Source organism: Balaenoptera physalus (genome assembly GCF_965194825.1).
Source record: "Balaenoptera physalus genome assembly, chromosome: 11".
NCBI lineage: Eukaryota > Metazoa > Chordata > Mammalia > Artiodactyla > Balaenopteridae > Balaenoptera > Balaenoptera physalus.
In genome coordinates, this window is record NC_138896.1 from 94,013,885 (window position 1) to 94,033,221 (window position 19,337).

Sequence of the window (19,337 nt, forward strand, 5' to 3'; positions counted from 1 at the left end):
TCATTCTCAAGGCGTGTTTTGCAGTCAGCCCCCCGAGCAGGATTCCAGGATTTGATCAACTCCTGCTATCCTAGCAACTGTTTCTTGATAGTTTCTGCTTTGGTGACATCACATGTTTGATTGCTGCCGTGTAGAGATACAACAAGTATAATTCTGTGCTGGAAGCCTTCAGTTTGGAAAGCCCAAGTCCTATGTGGGAGAAATGGCACTGGAGCAAAAGCATCATGGTGCTGGCATGTTGCCATGGCCTGTTCTCTTGCACTGATTATTTATGTGGCAGGGCAGGTGGAGGACCTGTATTCAGAACGTGCGTCACTCCCCGCTGGGTTTGCTCAATGAAAGTTTGTCTAGTCCCAAAATGCAAGTGGGTTATGATTTTTTATTTAGATAATTCACTTATGCACGTATACATCCATACATACAGTCAAAAATATTTATTGAACACCTGCGATGTGCGGGACTCTATGTGCCAGAGATATAGTAGTAAATAAGACAGGAAAATCCCTGTTCTCATGGATTACATACTGATGGATGGGGTGGGACAAGACACAGAATTAATATATATGATTTTGGAAAATGACAGCTATAAGCAAAAAATGATGAGAGTAAAAGGAATGACTAGTGTCTCAAGGAAGTGGGGCGGGGTTGTAATTTTAAACAAGGTGGTCAGGGAAGACCTCGCTGAGAAGGTAACATTTTTAGGGCAAGAAGCCTTGCTGCTTTCTGCAAGGAAATAGTAATGAACTTGGAATTGGAAAACCTGCATTCAACTCTTGTTATGAACTGAATTATGCACCTCCCCCGCCTTCATATGTTGAGGTCGTAACCTTCAGGAACTCAGAATATGACTGTATTTGGAGATAAGGCCTTTAAGGAGGTAATTAAGTTAAAATGAGGTCGTTCGGGTGGACGCTAACGCAATATAAATGATGCCAGAGGAAGGAGACAAGAGTCCAGGGACACGTCTATACAGGGGAGAGACCTTGTGATCTCACAGCGAGAAGGCGGCATCTGCAAGCCAAGGAGAGGCCTTAGAGGAAACCAAACCAGCTGACACTTTGAAATTCCAGCCTCCAGAACTGTGAGAAATAAATTTCTGTTGTTTAAGCCACCCAGTCTATGGAGTTTTGTTATGTCAGTTCCAGCTGACTAATTCAACTCTGAACTCTGACACTTGCCAAACTGCCCTCTTGACGTCTACATTTGACCTCTACACTTGGACCTCTTCAAACCTAACATATCCAAAAATGAGCTCTTCATCTCCACCCTCATCAATCTGGCTCCACTCACAGACCTTCCCTCCTCTATTGATTTCAGCTCCAACCTTCTAGATTCTCAGATCAAAAACAGTCATGCATGGTCCCACTCTTTCTGTCAAACCCTAAATCCAGCATGCCAGCAAATCCTGTTGGCCCTACCTCGAAAGAATATCCAGATCTAGTTGCAACTCACCACCTCTGCTGCTACCACTCTGTTCAAGCCACCAACATTTCTGACCTGAATTTCCGCAGTAGAATGGGTCTCCAAGCTCCCGTCCTTGCCTTCTTATGGTCTACTCTCACAGCAGCCAGAGCTCTTTAGCTCACCCACACCTTCCCCATGCAGACAGCCTCCAATCAGGACACACCTGAAGCCTTCCCTTTTTTCCACTGTAAAGCTTTTCCACTCCTCTTCCTGCCTCTGAGTTTTCTGTCGAATGCAAGTGATGGGGACTAACCCCCTTGCTATAGCAAACTCTGAATAAAGAAGGAGCCTTTGCTTGCTCCCATATGGGTGGCCTTCATTTATTTCCACAAACATCTTGTGTAAAACATTTGATAATGATGCAGACTGGTTTTATGGACCACACCGAATTTGTTTTTTAACTTTGTGCTCAATAAAGTGCTTATTTTGAAGATTGCATCTGGATCGAAATAGGAAGAACATTAAGTATAGATAACTAAGCAATTATTGGCCTAGATGGACTTGTGTGAGCCTCTCTTGTGTAGTGCCCCAGCAGAGGATCATACTTAAGCCTTCTCTGGCATTCTCTAAAAATCTGAGTTGTACCTAAGCACTTTAACCATCTCAATGTTTCACTCTGAAGACCTTCTTTTCTTTCTTTCCTATGCATAACAATTTCCATTTTGTTGCAGTTCGAGTTTATGTGTATTTGTTCTCTCCTCAGTAGAGATGGAAATCAGCATATTCTACGTTATCAGCCCTTTGGACACCTGATACACTCTGTTAACTTGGACATTGTGTTATTTTCTCAAAATTGGAAAAGATTTGTCTCCTTCATTTGTTCCATATAATTATTGTTTCCTGATACAACGTTCCCAAGAAACCCGTTTTGGGACCATTGCTGCATATGATTTTCTCTAATTACCCACAGGAAGCATCCTATGGTTAAACAAGTATAAGCATAATTACAGGACATCTTAGAGCCTGATATGCAAATATGCAGAGTGAATTTTTGAGAAGTGGAGATTTTTACATGGTACTGAAGAATTCTTTTTCTTGTAGAGCATTTTCATGTTTGTGTTTCATGTGTTCTAATCCTCATGTATTTTCATGACTCTGGTAATCTTTTCCAGGTTCTTCCCACTCAACAAGCCTTATCCCAGGATGGTATTTGGCTTGTTTGTTAGAATACTTGGACTGAGAAGCTGAAGGCAGGAATCAGCCCATTCTCTCGTAAAATAGCAGTATGTTATAAGTAATGATGTGTTGTGGTCTTATATACTAATCAATTGCTTTTATCATGCAAACCTTTAAAAACACTCTACATGTTGGTTGGGTATGGAGGGGAAAACTATCAGTGCTTAAAATAACTGCTGCTACAACTTTTGTATTTCATTTTCCTGCCAAATAGGATCTGCTATTTTAATGCATTTTAATTAGTGCCAAGCCCAAGATGTCGTTGTGCACAGACATGTTTAATATTGTGGAACTCTTTAATAAAATTTTGATCTGATCAATTTAGCTACTACAATCCCTGCTTAGTTCTTGCTTATTTGAAATGCACATTGTTAATTTTTCAAACCACCTCTCTGCCTCTCCTCTTATTTCATCTGGATTTTCTTCCTTCATACTCTTTACATCTTTATCTTTCTTCCTGGCTAATTGGAACTTAAAGTCAGATGCCCACGCTAAATAAATAAATGCCTTTTTGTGTACATTTTCAATTTAGCAAGACCATGATTAAGATGGATCATTTATTATTAGGTAAAAATACAATCGGTTTATGAGAAGCAATAACCTCTTATTTCTGTATAGTACTTCATAATTTTTAAAGCACACTCACAAGTATTACTTCGTTGGTGTGTAAAATTGCGGTTAGAACGTCAAGCTCAGGGTCAAGGCAGAAATGGTCTTTGAATCCGGAATCACCACTTGCTGACTTTGGCTAAGTTCCTGAGCTTTTCTTCACGTCAGCTCACTCATCTATAAAATGGAGCTGAGAAGATACTAATTCAAATTGTTGTTGTGAGGATTGCAACATAATACAAAAGTTTTCGCTCAATATTTAGTACCTAGGATATTAAGTGTTCAGATGTTTTAGGTAGTGTCGGGGGTGAGGTCTTAACCACCATGACATAAGAAGTACAAATGTAACCTCCAATTTGAAAGTAGGAGCATTGATGCCCAGGTGGGTTGTGAGTTACTCAAGGCCATAGAACTAATTAATGTAAGAGTCAGGCCTGGTAATTGACTTCAGTAAGTCTAGTTTAATGTTTCTCAAATCTCAACAGAGTAGTGGAATATTTATAAAATACATACAAATATATTTTTGATACCTCATATAATCCCCTCTCACATTATCGTCATCAGCCCATGTTCCAAGCACTTTGATCAACATTTGGAAAAATGAGTTGCTTATAAGATAGATGATAGAAATATTTGAAAGGTGTTCCTTCACCAAAATATTTGGGGTCGCTGCAGCTGCTACCTGTGTGTGCTCATCAACTATTTCCTCTTCTGAAAGTAGTGCCATGTCTTCTATTTAGGATCTAGAGCTCCCCTGCATATTACCATTACACTGTCCTGCCCTCCAGGGGAGCAGAAGAGTGTCTGTGTGACTGTATTTGGCCACACTCTGTCTCTCTGAATCTTGAAAATGATCCAAATAATGACATCAGCTGGCTCGTATTCATCCTGAATTTGGTGCTTTATAGAGACACATATAAAAACTTTATAGATTCGCCGAGAGCCCTGTAGCTGCTCTTTTTTTGGGGGGGGAGGGGGGCTGGTTCTTTAGTCTATCCTTGATTCTGAGGGCTATGACTTATTCCTCGTTTACACTTAAAAAAAAAAAAAGTTAACCAGAGTCAGTTTCTTGTAGGAAGAGCTTCAACTCATAGTAGTAAGCTAATGCTACAAAAATGTTGCAAAACAACTCCAAAACTCAGTGCCACACAACATTATTTGTTTCTTATTCACACAACTGTAGGTCACCTGGGGCTTGACTGATGTAGGCTGCACTCTGCCTCAAGCCGTAGGCTGGTCCCAGGTCAGCTCCATATGGCTCTTATCCTCCTTGGACCAATGGCCTGTTCTCCTGGCAAAAGGCAGGAGCTCAAGAGGGCAAGCCCAATCATGTTGCCACATTTCAAGCCTCTGCTCCCACCTTGTCTGCTAATGTTCCATTGGCTAGGGCAGGTGAAATGAAGAAGTTCAAATTCAAAGGGTGAAAAGATCACTCTAAATGCAGAGATAGTGAGCACAGCTGTGAATAGTTGCTGAGTAACGATCTCATCTACTGCAGATCGACTGATTGCATTAGAAACTCTTTCCTTTCTGCCAAGGAATTACCTTTTAACGTGCAAATGCTATCGGAGAAGAAAAAACATAAAGCCTCTCCTTTAACACAACCTGCCTTAACTTTGTTCAGTTGGCTGAAATACAATGTCCAGCGATAGCTAAGAAGAAGAATCTCTAGAGGGTACACAGATGGATCCATGTTACCACGAGGGCTTGGGATTCAGAAAAAATGGAAGACCACGTTCATATCACAGTATGAAGGGCACGTGTAAATCCAGGTGAGTGGGATGCTCAGGGACTAAGGGAAAAGGTAAATTTCACTGGACATGTAGGTGCCCCTCCTATATAATACATGAGAGGGTAATAAAAGGAGACTACAGGTCCCTAAGGTTTACAGCCTATATCTATTTTGGGCTTACACAGAATGTCTCAAGTACCATTTTTATTGCCCTGTGCTCTGCAATAGCTACACTGTCAATTTGGAGTTAATTGTTATAAAAAAGTTAGCATAATGTCTTTTTCCATGGGAGAGCTGAGTAATTCGGTTTTTGATTCTGATTCTGGGAAAGCATTTTCCTTTCAGTCACTTCTGGCTTTTAATTTATCAATTGTATTTGAGATGAGGTCATCAGACCCGCCAGGCAGTGTCATGTCATGAAATACATAGACTTTATAAGGCTCTGAGGCCTACGGAAGCTTCCAAGGAGTGTTAATTATTGTACCAGTTGGACTTCAAAGGAATGGGAGAAGTAGAGAGGCAATGCCCAGATCTGAAGTTTCAACTTGTCTCCAACTGTTAAAATGTCAACATGTGTGAGAGTTTGCTTAGTGTGAGTGTGAAGGCAGGGGAGTGGTTCCTGTATAATCCTGTTTGGATGTTTAGAAGGATATAACTGGAATATAAAATAGCCACATTTGGACAGAGCACAATTCCACTCCCAAATGTATCAGCGTCCTCTAACTACACTGTCATGCAAATTAGGTCAAAATACGGCTTAAAAACCAACTGCTCTTGGAATGAAGGGTATTTTCCCCAAGCCCGTTTTACACAAAATGAATGACACATACTCCCATAAAGAGAGATGATTGACACTACATATGCCATGAAATTTTCCTTTTCAAAATCATGACATTTTATAACATAAAGAGATAGCAATTATAGTATACATTCCTCAAAGTTAAAAATTAAAAAAAAAAATGCTACTGGGAAAACAGAAATAATATGTCCTACAACGAATGCAATTAGGTAGAGCTAGATTAGAGAATCCACAGAGGATAAGCCACAGGGCTGATTACCTTGAATTTAATTTGCTGCTTTTAATATTTTTCCCCTGCATTTTAGTGATTCCAGAGAGATCAGCCTGCAACAGCTTCATTTTTCAATTTGGTTTTTGGGTTTTTTTTGCATCAGGCATAGTAAACTATAACTACCCAGACCTATTATCAGTCTCCCAGCTGCCTTGTCATTTCCAGCAGGAGAGTGACAATAAGATACTTGACATCTAAATCTTCTCCCATGAGGTAGGTTCAGTCCAAATTTCTTTTAAATGGGAGCACTTGAAGTTAACTTTTATAAATACTGGGATGTGTTGAGAATGGACCCAAAGCTAGTTGATGGAAGAAAACATCTCTGGCTGCCTTTTCTGTCTCTTGAAATACCAGAGTTTCAGATAAACTGCCAAGAAGCTATAAAGAATCAAGAGATGTCATTTTTTTCACAAAATAGCCAGGAATTTTTGTAAGGGAATTTTTTTATAATTATAAACATTTTTATAATTTTTATAATTATTTATAAAGTAAATTCGTAACTTTTTAATTCTATATATGTAATTCATAAACCCCACTGTCCGCTCATCTAGGTGTATTGACTGTCCGCACCATGCCCAATGGCATGCAGATTTTAACTTCCTTTATATATTCTTCAAGAAATTTTATCACATTCAACATATCATGGATATTTTGCTGCCTTTACTACAAATTTAGCAAGAAGATGGAGGAATTCTTTCTATATTCTGCCCCCACTCTTGCAGGCAACTTCCTATATTCTCGAGAGTTTGAGTTTCTCCAAAGTTCAAGTGGTTTTCCCCTCCCCTCTTTTTCTGCATCATTCAGACTTGCTTCTCTTTGTTTAAACAACTGAGCTCTGAACGCTACAAATTGCAGTGTTTGGTATAACAGAAATGCACCATATTGAGCTTGGCAACTGATTCTTTTCACTGGAGAAAGCTCCTTTAGGTGTGTCCATCCTACCACATCCAATTTCACAAGTTTTTCCTCTAATTCCACATAGTTATGCCCCAAGAAGTGAATCGGTAATACAGTACCAACTAACTTTTATGAAGCACTTTTTTCTTCTGAATTTTTGGCTTGGAAAAGAGATTGTAACAATGATATTTTTTGGGGGGCAGAGGGGGCTTGGAGTTTCATGAGTGGAATTCAAATTAAGATGTTAGTACACAGTGTATTTTCTCTTCCTTTGGATATCAAACAATGTAAAACTTTAAGGAAGTAGTTCGTAAAATAGACAAGATAATGTGGTTTTAATCATCCTACTGGAAACCTTTTTCTTACAATATTGTATCCTGTGTGTAAAGTGACTTAAGGCTTCTACTGGCAAGTCTTAAGGCTAATGCAACACCATCAATTCTTGAATCTGAAGGAAACAAACTATATATATTTTTATTATGGTCACTTCTTCTAGCCCAAAGGTAAACTAGACGGGTAATCTAGAAAACAGTTCGACTCTCTTATAGCTAGATACATAGCTAGATACTACATGTAAGGCCATTCTCAGCATAAAGTGAATTTGCTTTTTCCAATAAGTTTATTTTTTAAAATTTTGAGCTATTTGTAGACTTACGATTTTTAAATTACTACCTTATGCATACTTAAATTGCTTCTATAATATATATGTTAATTTTAAATTATTGCTTTCATACTCTCACATTTTATAAAACACATTTTTTCAAGCTCTTCCTAATGATCTTTAACACTAGTGTCTTTGTCATGACTAGAGCTACTGTTTGAGTCATCTAAGGCAGTTTTATGATGTCATTTCTCTGAGTTGTTCAATACTTTTCAAATCTATGTATGAGGCTGTCTCTAGAGATTTGTATCCTAAGCCACAAGTATTCATTCGTATAACCTGAGAAGAGTTGGTTTCTTGTTCATCCTGTAGGTGTAAAGTCATGCTTTCCAATTTCTGGGTGGCCTTGTAAGTGATCCGAAAAAGCTTGTTTACAATAGGCATCCAATGCTTGCAAATTCTGAGGTCACACGTGCCAGGATAATTACCAAACCTGTGTTAAATGTCCACATCTTGACTCACTTGTTAACAATTCTACCTTTTGACCCCCTGACCTTTTCCAACCAGCATTGATTGAGGTCATCTCTGGCTAATGTATATCTTCAAACAGTTCTTTATTTGATCAAAAAAAAGGTAATTGAGACATATGGTAAACAGAGAAACACACCCTCCCTCAGAGAGGTCCATGTTCTCATCCCCAGAATTTGTGAATATGTTAGTTTATATAGCAAACGAGAATTAAGTTTGCAGATGAATTAAAATTGCTAATCAACTGATCTTAAAATAGAGAGATGATCCTGGATTATGCCAGCCAGCCCAAAATAATCACAAGTGTCCTTAAAAGTGAGGCAGGGAGGATGAAGGATTAGTCAAAGAAAGGAAATAACGAAAGAGGCTGCAAAGATTTGAAACACGAGAAGTGCTCTCAACTGCCCTCGCTGTCTTTGAAGATGGAGGAAGGTGGCATGAGGGCAGCTTCTAGAAGCTGGGGATAGTCCTCAGCTGACCGCTAGCAAGGAAACAGGGACCACGGTCTCATAACCACAGGGAACTGATACTTCCAACAGCCTGAATGAGCCAAGGAATTGATTCTCCCCAGAAAGGAAACTCTAGAGAGGAATACAGCCATCCTGACACTGTGATTTTAGCCCCGTAAGATCCATACTAGATTTTTGACCCTACAGAACTGTGAGAGTATAAATTTGCTTTGCGTTAGGCCACTGAATTTGCGATAGGAGACGAATATTAGAGAATACCTATGTTAGGGGACCATTGACCGAAACTGCCCGCCTTGACCAGGCATGATAATAACCACTTGCTTGAGTCATCTCACAACAGGAGGTCGCAATAAAGAATGTGGTCCTGCTGCCGATAAATAACCAGGAGAATTCGGGAGGGGCCAGAAGGAGGGAGGAGACACCAGCCCATAATATATCCTGCCAACCTCCCAGAATCCTTCACGCTGGAATCCATCTTGGCTGAGAGATGCGCACGCCACCAGGAAGGACCCTGAGTCAGACCAAACATGGGCCAAGCAAGATGATTGGCCAGAGACAACCCAGAAGCTATCCCCATTACCATAAAACCTGAGACTACGAGCCACGTGGTACAGCAGTTCTCCTGGCTTCCCTTACCCTGCTGCTCTCCACCTGGGAGCCCCTTCCCAATAAAGTCTTTTGCTTTGTTAGCACATGTGTCTCCTCGGACAATTCATTTCCAAGTGTTAGACAAGAGTCCACTCTCGGACACTGGAAGGGGGTCCTCCTTCCTGCAACGCCTTTAATTTGAGAGACTTTGTGAGGAATTGAGTACCAGGTAGCACTTGCTTTTTAAAGGAACAATTTAGGCAGAGACATTATGCCTTATTTTTAGCATATATAGTATATCATGGTAGTAAGTTATTCCATCACACAATTATCACATCGCCAATATATAGAGAGCAAATGATTAGAAAGCACAGCCCATTTCCTTCCTCTTAAAACGAATAACAGTCAGATCCTTAAATGCCAAAAAACAGGAATTTTTTTTAAAGTCACAAGTAGGTATTCCTAGAGTTAACCAAAGGTGATTATTTGCAGTAACAAAAAAGTTTGGAGAGAAAGGGGGATATACTCATTTTTCTAGTTTCTCATTGTTCTACTACCCAAGCATATGGGGCCAAGTTGTTGAATTTCAAAGTTTTTGTCAAAATGCTGCCTTTACATAAGAATAACATAATTTTGTATCAGTTTAAAACATGAAAGTGAAGAAAATGTCAGGTATGTGGAGGAGAGGTCCATGGTTGTGCAGCCCGAGTGTGGGATGCAGTGTGGGGAGCTGTGCGGGGAGCAGTGTGGGATGCTTTGTGGGATGCTGTGTGGGATGCAGTGTGGGATGCTTTGTGGGATGCTGTGTGGGATGCGGTGTGGGATGCTGTGTGGGATGCGGTGTGGGATGCTGTGTGGGATGCAGTGTGGGATGCTGTGTGGGATGTAGTGTGGGATGCTTTGTGGGACGCTGTGTGGGACGCAGTGTGGGATGCTTTGTGGGATGCAGTGTGGGATGCTTTGTGGGATGCTTTGTGGGATGCAGTGTGGGATGCTGTGTGTGATGCTTTGTGGGATGCAGTGTGGGATGCAGTGTGGGATGCTTTGTGGGATGCAGTGTGGGATGCAGTGTGGGATGCTGTGTGGGATGCAGTGTGGGATGCTTTGTGAAGAGCAGTGTGGGATGCAGTGTGGGGTACAGCAGTGGGAGGGGAGGGATGGAGGATCGGGTGGGGAGGTCTGGGCCATGACGAACCCTGGCCGTCATTCTGGGGGAGCAGAACTTCCTCTGAAGGGATCCACTGAGGGGTTTATGCAAGGGAAGGGCATGATCAGATTTGAGTTTAGAAAGATCATTCTGGAGGACATAACAAGGTTAACCTACTGCTATAGTCTAGCTCCCACTCTCCCCAGGAAATCATAGATCTGGTGGGAGTTGAGATAGAGGCACAATAACAACAACATTTGTAAATGTAAACATATTTTCTTATCACATTCAACCCTCACAGTGATGCCCAATTTATCGCTGAGGAAGCTGAGACTCTGAGTGGTAATCTGACTTCCCCCAGGTTCATGAAGTCAAGGGTCAGAATGCTGGCACCAGCCCTTTTGAAATAAATTAATGCTCTTTCTGCATTCATGGGATTGACCTTTGTGCTTCCATCAGCAACCTATCTATAAAAGAGTCAATGATTATGTCTAACTCCACAGGTCACAAGAGATCAGAACTGTGTATGAGCTCTGAGTTCCATTTATTAATACAAGCAAGATGCTTTAGAATTCAGAGTAGAAAAAACTAGTCTTCCTGCTCACTACAAGTGCTCTGATCATGTTAATTAAAATTCACAAAAACAAAAATGATTTGATTTTATAAGTGACAGGAAAAAGTAATCAAATCCTTTTATGTTTTGGAAATTATGAAATGAGTTCCTATTTATTGAGCGCTAAGGCTGTGCTAGGATAAGCACATCTTAACATTGACAGAATGAGATGACATTGTTATCCCATTTTACTAGAGGAAAACAGAGGCCCAGAGAGGTTAAGTAATGTGCCCAAGGTCACGCAGGAAGTGAGGACAGCGTCAGGGTTCGAGTCTAGGAATTTCTAACTCAAAGTTCTTAACCTCCATGTCAAATTGCCTAAAAGCTGAGAAGGAGGTAGGTAAAGGAAACATGAAAGAAAGTCAATATAAAATTAACTTTTTGGTGATTTACAGGATCACATATGACAGCTTCTGTACTTCTAGCATAAACTCAAGTTCATTGATTTCTTTGAATATACTCAAGGGAGTACATGAATCTAAAATATTGTGCATTTTTCTGGAGAAACTTTTTAAAATTTTTATCAGATTCTGAAAGAAGTGTGTGACCCTAAACATATAAAAGCCATCGCGTCAAAAGAAAGGATTCATTCCTGAGCCTGCTTCCCCTGCCATCCTCAGGGTCTCAGTGCCGGAAACCCCACCCCGTAGTAATAATTGCTTGTGGACCAGCATCAAGATGGCTCTACCCTACCTCCAGGCAGACATCCTCCAAACAATGCTCCTGTGTCATATGCCTTGGATCTTCCTTTCCCCAGAATCTTCTCGCCTGTTCATTTCTTCCTGATTGGAGGGATTCCCTGGTAAAACAGTAAAAAAATAGAATAACGCTGTTTGCATACAAACGAAAGGTATAAAATACAGTTAATATCTGTAGAAGTGTCATTACTGCTGTAGCTGCTTCACTATAAAATATCTGAAAGACTTAACTCTGCTGGGTGATAGACAATAAAAAACACCAGGAAACCAGAAGGGGTAGAAAGGAGATGGAAGACAGAAGAGGAAAGAAGGGCAACTTCATAAAGGACTCCCATGGGTGTCCTTTATGATGAGTGTTGAGGGAAACAAATGGTGACTTGAAAAGAAAGTACAAAATATTTGCCTCGTTCCCCTGCGGACTCTTGTTTGTGACCTAGGAAGTAAGACAGCTTCTTTTCTGGCATGGATTGCACCTGACAATACTGCAGGAGAAGAATGAGTATTTAAGATTACAGAAATCAATGAATTCATTCTAGAGCTCAGCTTCATTGGTTCAAAGACACACGAAGTTCCAAAACACAAAAAGTTTCTCTCTGCCACTGGAAACTCCTAATAAAGCCAACTTTAGACCTTGTTAAGGTACAAGTGATTTTTTTTTTTCCTTTCCCCTTGTTTTGATTACTTCAAAAGGCCACCAACTTTACAGACAGCCCTTAAACTTGATCTATTAACTTTCCCTGGGAGCATAACGGCCGAGTAAACAGTGCCTCAGACAGCCTGCTGTCCTGTGTGAGAACTGTATGGCTGGTCAAAAGGGACCCTCGGGACTGGGGATCCACGCAAGAAGAAAGAAATATAGGCTGCCATCAGGCCACTTTGAAAAGACAACAGGGAAAATGTCAGGTGCTGAATTTCAGTTGTGTATCAATCATTTCATAAGGAGATTCCATTATTCCTGTTCACTCGCCAACTCTTGCTTGAATGGTCGCTCCTTTTTTTTTTTTTTACCCTATACACAATTTCTTTTGCCTCCAGGTGGAGAGGCATTTTAATTTTTTAACTTCATTTCACTCTCAATTTACCAAGTATGGCTTCAAAACCTGACAAATAAAATTATAGTAGTTTTATGACGTTAACTTCAGAGCTAGCATGCCTAGGTCAGGAAGGTTGACAAAGAAAGGAAAGTTCTCCTGGAATGCCTTTGTAAGATTTCCTTTGCGCATCTGGAATAAAGAATTATTCACCAGTTGCTTATTGCCTATTTTCAAGAATCCAACTTAGATATTTAGTTTTAGAAAGAGAATGAGTCTTAGGGATTATCTTGTCCCTAAGGGTCAAATATGTTTCATCTCCAGGGTCAACCCTCATTGATTGGGCGTTGTCACCGGAAATATTGTGTTAAGTAGGATTCTGATGCTCAGTCTGGTTTCGTAGAAAATGAGCCATGATTAACTTCTACTACGTCCACCATGACTGCAGAAATGGGGTAGAGCTGATGGAGATAGTTGTCATTCTGGCTCTAGCCTAACCCATTAATTTACAGATGACAAAACTAAGTCCCAGTAAGGTAAAAAGATTTAAACCTCAGTCACTCCAGGACATAATACAGAACCAGAGAGAGAATTTAAGTTTAGACCTGAGTTCCTCACACCAGCTACAATGAGCACTTAGGATAAGACGAACTTGTGAATATTTTTTGATTAACCTATTGTAGTTTCCTGCCTTTGCTAATTTCAGCTTTCCAAGATTAGATATTTCTTCTTTTGGTGTATAACTCTTGTTAAAATATTCTGAGAGTGGAAACACTTCACACTCTCTTTATATTTTTATATGAGTTACTCTCTCAGATAATTTGCTATAACAGCATAAAAGAGAATGAGACCAAAGGGTTCTCTCTCTGGGTGAAGGAGGTGAAGAGGATGTACACTGGTGACTTAACAATTTTACCTCCAGTAGAATACAGAAGGGAGATAGAGAAATGTATGGCTTGGGAAGTAGGGGGATGTGGTGTTATATTATTTGCTGTCTTTATCCCCCTTGAACACCCCCAGAGTTCTTCAGTGTCCTGGCTTAGCACTTCTTCTGCCTAGAGAACTGTGTCCCTAAATATTGCCAGGCTGCACGCCTTTACTTCCTTTACATCTCTGTGTTTAAATTTCACCTTATAAGAATGATTCTCTCCCTCTCTTTTTTAAAAATAGCACATCCCATCCTGTCCCTCTGTCCCTTTACCCTAACATGTTTATTCATAGCATGTTATCACCTGACAATTGTAAATTGTTCACGGCTATATTTGTACAACATACCGTCTGATGCAGAATGTCTTTTACCTTTGTAATAAATGATGTGCTTGCTTTTCTCCCCTGCTGCTAGATTGTAAGCTTCATGATAAGCACAGTCTGTTTTGTTCCTGGCTTGTTTGTCAGCCCATGTAACAGTCTCTGGCACACTGTAGGTCTGCAAAGGAAACTGTACAGTATGTGAAGCCTAAACTAGCCCCTATGTGACCCTTTATAAAAAGGCTTGCTGATCCCTACTACAAAGCATTACCAGGGATGAAACTAGTCAGTGGTGGCCATAACTATCTTTCTGTAACTGACCAACATGATCTGCCAAAGAGACTGAAATAAGGAGGTGAAGTAAGTTACTGCTCAGAGTCAACGCCCCAGACCTTGAGCAGGCCTCAAGCTGCAAACTTCTGAGCAAATTCTGGATCTATTCCACAAAAATTTCTTGTGTACCTACTACGGGCCAGTCTCATTCCAAGACCCCGTGAACAAAAACAAAAGTCCTTGTCCCTTGAAAATGTACATACTAGCGTCAGAGACAGACACTAAGCAATGAAAACACGAAATAAGTGAAGTACAGAGTACATCAGAAGTTAAGTGCTATGGAAGATGAAAGGGGGACAGGATAAGGGGTGTTGAGAATGTTTGGGGGAGGAAGGGGAAGATCATTTTATATAACATGTGGGATGCATTGAGAGGATACCATTTAAGCCAACACGTGAAAAGGATGATTAAATAGCCACGGAGATCACTTGGGGGGAAATAAGGAAGGCAAATATCAAATAGAATAGCCAGTGCAAAAAGCCCAGTGCAGAAGTGAGCCTGATGGTCTTGAGGAATAGCCAGGAAGGCCCCGTGAATGAAGGGAAAGAAATGCATGGCCTGGGGTGTGTCCACAGTGAGAGTATTCTGCTGCAATGAGAAACTCAAATGGGAAGGGAAATCCATTTCAACATGTTATGGAGAAACTCCCTTGGGGCATTCGATTTGGTCAAGTAAGATACAGTAGAATTTTGTTAAATGGAGGACATTTTATTGGCTCCAATGAATCGGCTCTCCCCACATTTCCAAATGCCAGACTTTGCCCCACTTATTTGGAGTCTCTAAGTTGAGGAAACCTTTGACCTTTGACTTCTATGCCCCTGTTCCTTGAATTCCCTCAAGAAGGTTTCTGCTCAAGAAAGAAACATTCATCCTGAGGATAAAACACTCAGCAGTCAGACTGCCAAAATTCCAGCAGTTCCTCCAAGTCACTGAACCTTTTCTTCTGAGCCTCGGTTTCCTCATCAATGAAATGGACAGAATAACAGTGCCTGTCTCACAAGGTGAACATTGAATGACACAGTGTAAGCCAGCACTTAGCACAATCTTGTAAGCATTTATATACGTGTTAGCGATTATGATTACATACCCTGTCCTCTGTTCAAACTCTTCTGCTCATGAGCTGATGACCACAGGGAACTTATGTCCTCCTGAGGCAGCTCATTGCTTCTTTGCGTGAGTCTGGCTATTAGGAGATACAGCCCAAATCCACCTGCCTGCAATTTGCATCTACTGGCCCTAGTTCTATCCCTTAAGGTCAGACAGAATTCATCCATCTCCCACCTGAAAGCCCTTCAGTGATTAAAGGTAATCACTACATCCCTCTCAAGTCTGTTCCTTCAGCCAAGCCTCACTTCACTCCATTTTCCCTTCCCTCGCTGTAGCTTTGTCCTTTGACCTTACTCCCTTGCCTTTCACCCGTCTTCAATTACATTTAAGCTTCTTCCCAACTTCTCTCTCCTTGCTCACCTTCCAATTTAATTAAGTAAACTGTAATTTCTACCTGTCCAGGTTTATAACATGGGCATTTTATCCTATAACCCTAATTCCTACAGTTGGTTAGCTTTACTGCATATTTTTTTAAACTATAAATACCTGAGCTCTGGTTTGACCAACATGTGGGGTGGGGGTGGGAATCAGGCTTCCAGTCTCTTTATCCTAACACATCAATAACCCAGTTTTTTTGTTGTACTCGTAACTCATCTTGAACTGAAGGTCCACCTATTTCCCAAAGTTCACTTTACACAATACTGCTTCTGAACTGCATGTGCCTGATTTTTCGACTGGACAGTAAGATGGTCCTTTGACCCCCAAACCAGATCTTATTATTATCTTCCCTGCTAAAATAAACTACATCAGCTTTTGTTTGTCTTTCCTCAATTTATCATGATCTTTTGGTATCACTGCTACCTTAGATCAATATGAAAATTTCAATGGCATGGTTTCTAAACCCTTAAAGTTATTGATTAAAATGTTGAGCATCACAGGACTAAAGACAGAGCCTTTTGATGCACCCCTAGAAAACTTCCCAAGCTTTAATAAGATCACATATGTAAGATAATTCCACCGATTGTAACTCACACAGATTGCATGATACAGTCTTGACTTGCCCTTCTGACCGTGAGGTTATTATGAGGATTTTTTTCAAATTCTTTGCTCTACTCTAGATGCACATCGGTAGCATCCTGTGATTTCTTAGTCGTATATTAACTAACATATATATAACGTATATATGGTATAAAAGGAAAATGTCATCGTTCTAATTAGGCTTGTGGTTTTCATGCGCCCATTTACAAAACTAGATGACGACTGTCCCATGCTTAAAACCATCCAATGTCTTCTCTGACACATATAGTAATGACCATCAAATATCCTATGTGCTCCTTTACATTTTGGAGATCTCTTACCATTAGGCAGGGGCTGGTAACTAGTTCTGGCAAGGAAATATGAAGAGAAGTGACAGGTGTCACTCTGGCTGAAAGAGTGACAATCCCGTATGCGATTCTGCAGTATCTTTTTTGCCTCCCTTGGTGGCTAGGGATGACTGGTGCTCTAGATGGTGTAGCTACTAGATGGCAGAGCCTCCATTGCCTGGGTCCCTGAATTACTGTGTGGAGCAGAGCTCCCTACTTACCCACATGGGTCACACACATGGTGTGCCACCTCTGCCTCGCTTCTTCTCTAGCTACACTGACCTTGTCGTCAGTCCTGGAGGATGCCACACCCTTTCTAGACTCGAAGCCTTCATGCATGTTTAGCCGTGGGAATCCAAGTTTCCTCTGCCTCAACCGCTATTCTCCCCTCTCTGGACTTACTCTGACTACTTTTCCTTCAGATCCTAACTGAAATACCGCTTCCTCAGGAAACATTTCTTGCCTCACCCAAGCTATGTGAGAACCCCCATTACTATATGCTTACGTGGCATCTTGTATCGCTCCTTCAAATCACTTTGCAATCTTGCAATTATAAAATGTGCAGCATTTTAATTTAATTCTATTTTCTTTCCTTGATTATAGGCTCCTCAAAGTAGGGGCTTTGTTGAATTCACCACTGTAACCCCAAAGCCTCGCATAATGCTCGTGCCAAACCCTCCAAATATCAACAACTACTGGATATTCCCATGAAGTTGGAAAAAAAGACAAACTCAACAGATTTTACACTTGTCCTTGAATTCCTCTAGCCCAGTTATCTGATTTCTTTTGATCTCTGAAGACCAAGGCCCTTAATATTATGCTTGAAATAGAATTACCTTCTCCTTTAAATTTAGCTTATCAGCTCTCCACATGATGTGTCAAACAGAGGCAGAAAATGGGTGAAAAGAGCAAAGATGATGAATTTGGCGCCCAGCTGTGCCACACAGTCACGAGAAGAGTGAAAACTGGAGTAGCAGATGCGCTATGAAGTTTATGGGTACTGGGGATGGGCGGTTCTGTCTGACCCAGGGAGCTGGAAGGAAAGGCGATATTTAAAGGCAGTTGCAGGTGCCAAGAGCAGTTACTGCCTTTCCTGGTGCTGGGCACAAACTACAGATTAACTTCTTATCTGCAGCCATGAACAGACTACTCCCAGTTCAACTATATCACCTACGAAAACCAATAGCTGCTCCTATGGCACCTAGGTTGGTGCTGGGGGCATGAGGGCTTGTAACAAATTACGGCTGAATCACTGATTCTGCCCTTTAGAGTCAATGATCCAGTTTTTTAAGTCATTTTGTACAGTTATTACCCTAATGTGAAATCTCTCAGTCAAATCTAACTTAAGCTTCTCCAGGGAGGGAAAGTTTCAAGGCTAATAGTGGATTTTGAGTACAATATTAAACTCAGCTGGTGTCTGAACATGTGTGTCTGCCATTGTCAGGAGTGGGGATATCTGCATGTGTTCTAGTGCCACATACTGAAAGACACATGGCATTGCACTTAATGCAGTTTTACATATATTTTCAGTATCTGGGTACATATATGTACATATATATGTATATATATGTACATATATATAAGTATACGTGTGTATATATGTATGTATATATGTGTACTTTTTAAATAAATGTATACATATATATGTATGTGTATATATATATATATATATATATATATATATATATATATATATATATTTAAGCACTTTTAGAGCCAGGAAATATTCTAAGCACTAACTTTCAAAATGAAAACAAGAAAAGCTAATTTGTATCTATACTGCACTATGAATGGAATGTTCTGGCATAAAATCTATCAGTCGCTGCTCTTCTGTCTCAACCTCAAGGAGCACACTTTAGTCAAGACCATCAGTGTTTAAAGACTTGGAGACAGGACAGCATTTGAGGACTTTGTAGGCAGGATGAAACCAGAAGTCAATGGGGATAAGGTGTGCCCATCTTTTCTCCAATCACGGGCCCTTCATCTAATTTTATAGGGGGCAAGGGCCTCTATTGTTATTCATTTCACTTATTTATTCCTCAGCATTTCTCAAGTACCTATTATATACATAACACTTGTTTGGTACAAAGGAAGTTGTGGTAAGTAAAATTCTAAAAATACCCTCTATGACCCTCAGCACTCTATAACCCCTCTCATTAAGTGTGGTGGACCTGTGGCTGTGATGAGATATCACTCCAGGAACCAGATTCTACCTCAACTTGAACGAGCTTTGAAGCAAATTCTTTCCCAGAGTTTTCAGATAAGAGCATAACACAGCCAGCACCTTGATTGCCTAAGTAACAATCCCAGTCTAGTTCAGTTGGACTTCTGACCTATGGAACTATAAGATCATAAATGGGAATTATTTTAAGCTGCTAAACTGTGGTAATTTGTTACGCAGCAATAACAAACTAACACAGAATAAATTAAAATTAGAAACTTGATCCAAATTTCAGCTTACTCTCCAATTGGGAAAATAGGGTTTGCATTCCATACATGTTCACTCTTACCCCACCAAAAAAAGCAAACTACATTATTGTTTTTTGAAGTGTCAAGTCAGTGACAATCTTGCATCTCCTCCACTAATGTTTAACAAGCTCCTAGCATGTACCATATATTGTCCTGGGCCCTGGGATCCAGAAACAGACAGTGTCTGTTCTCAGGAGGGTTCTGGATTGGAAGTGTGAAAGCAACTACAGGGCAGATGTGTAGACCTGTGCT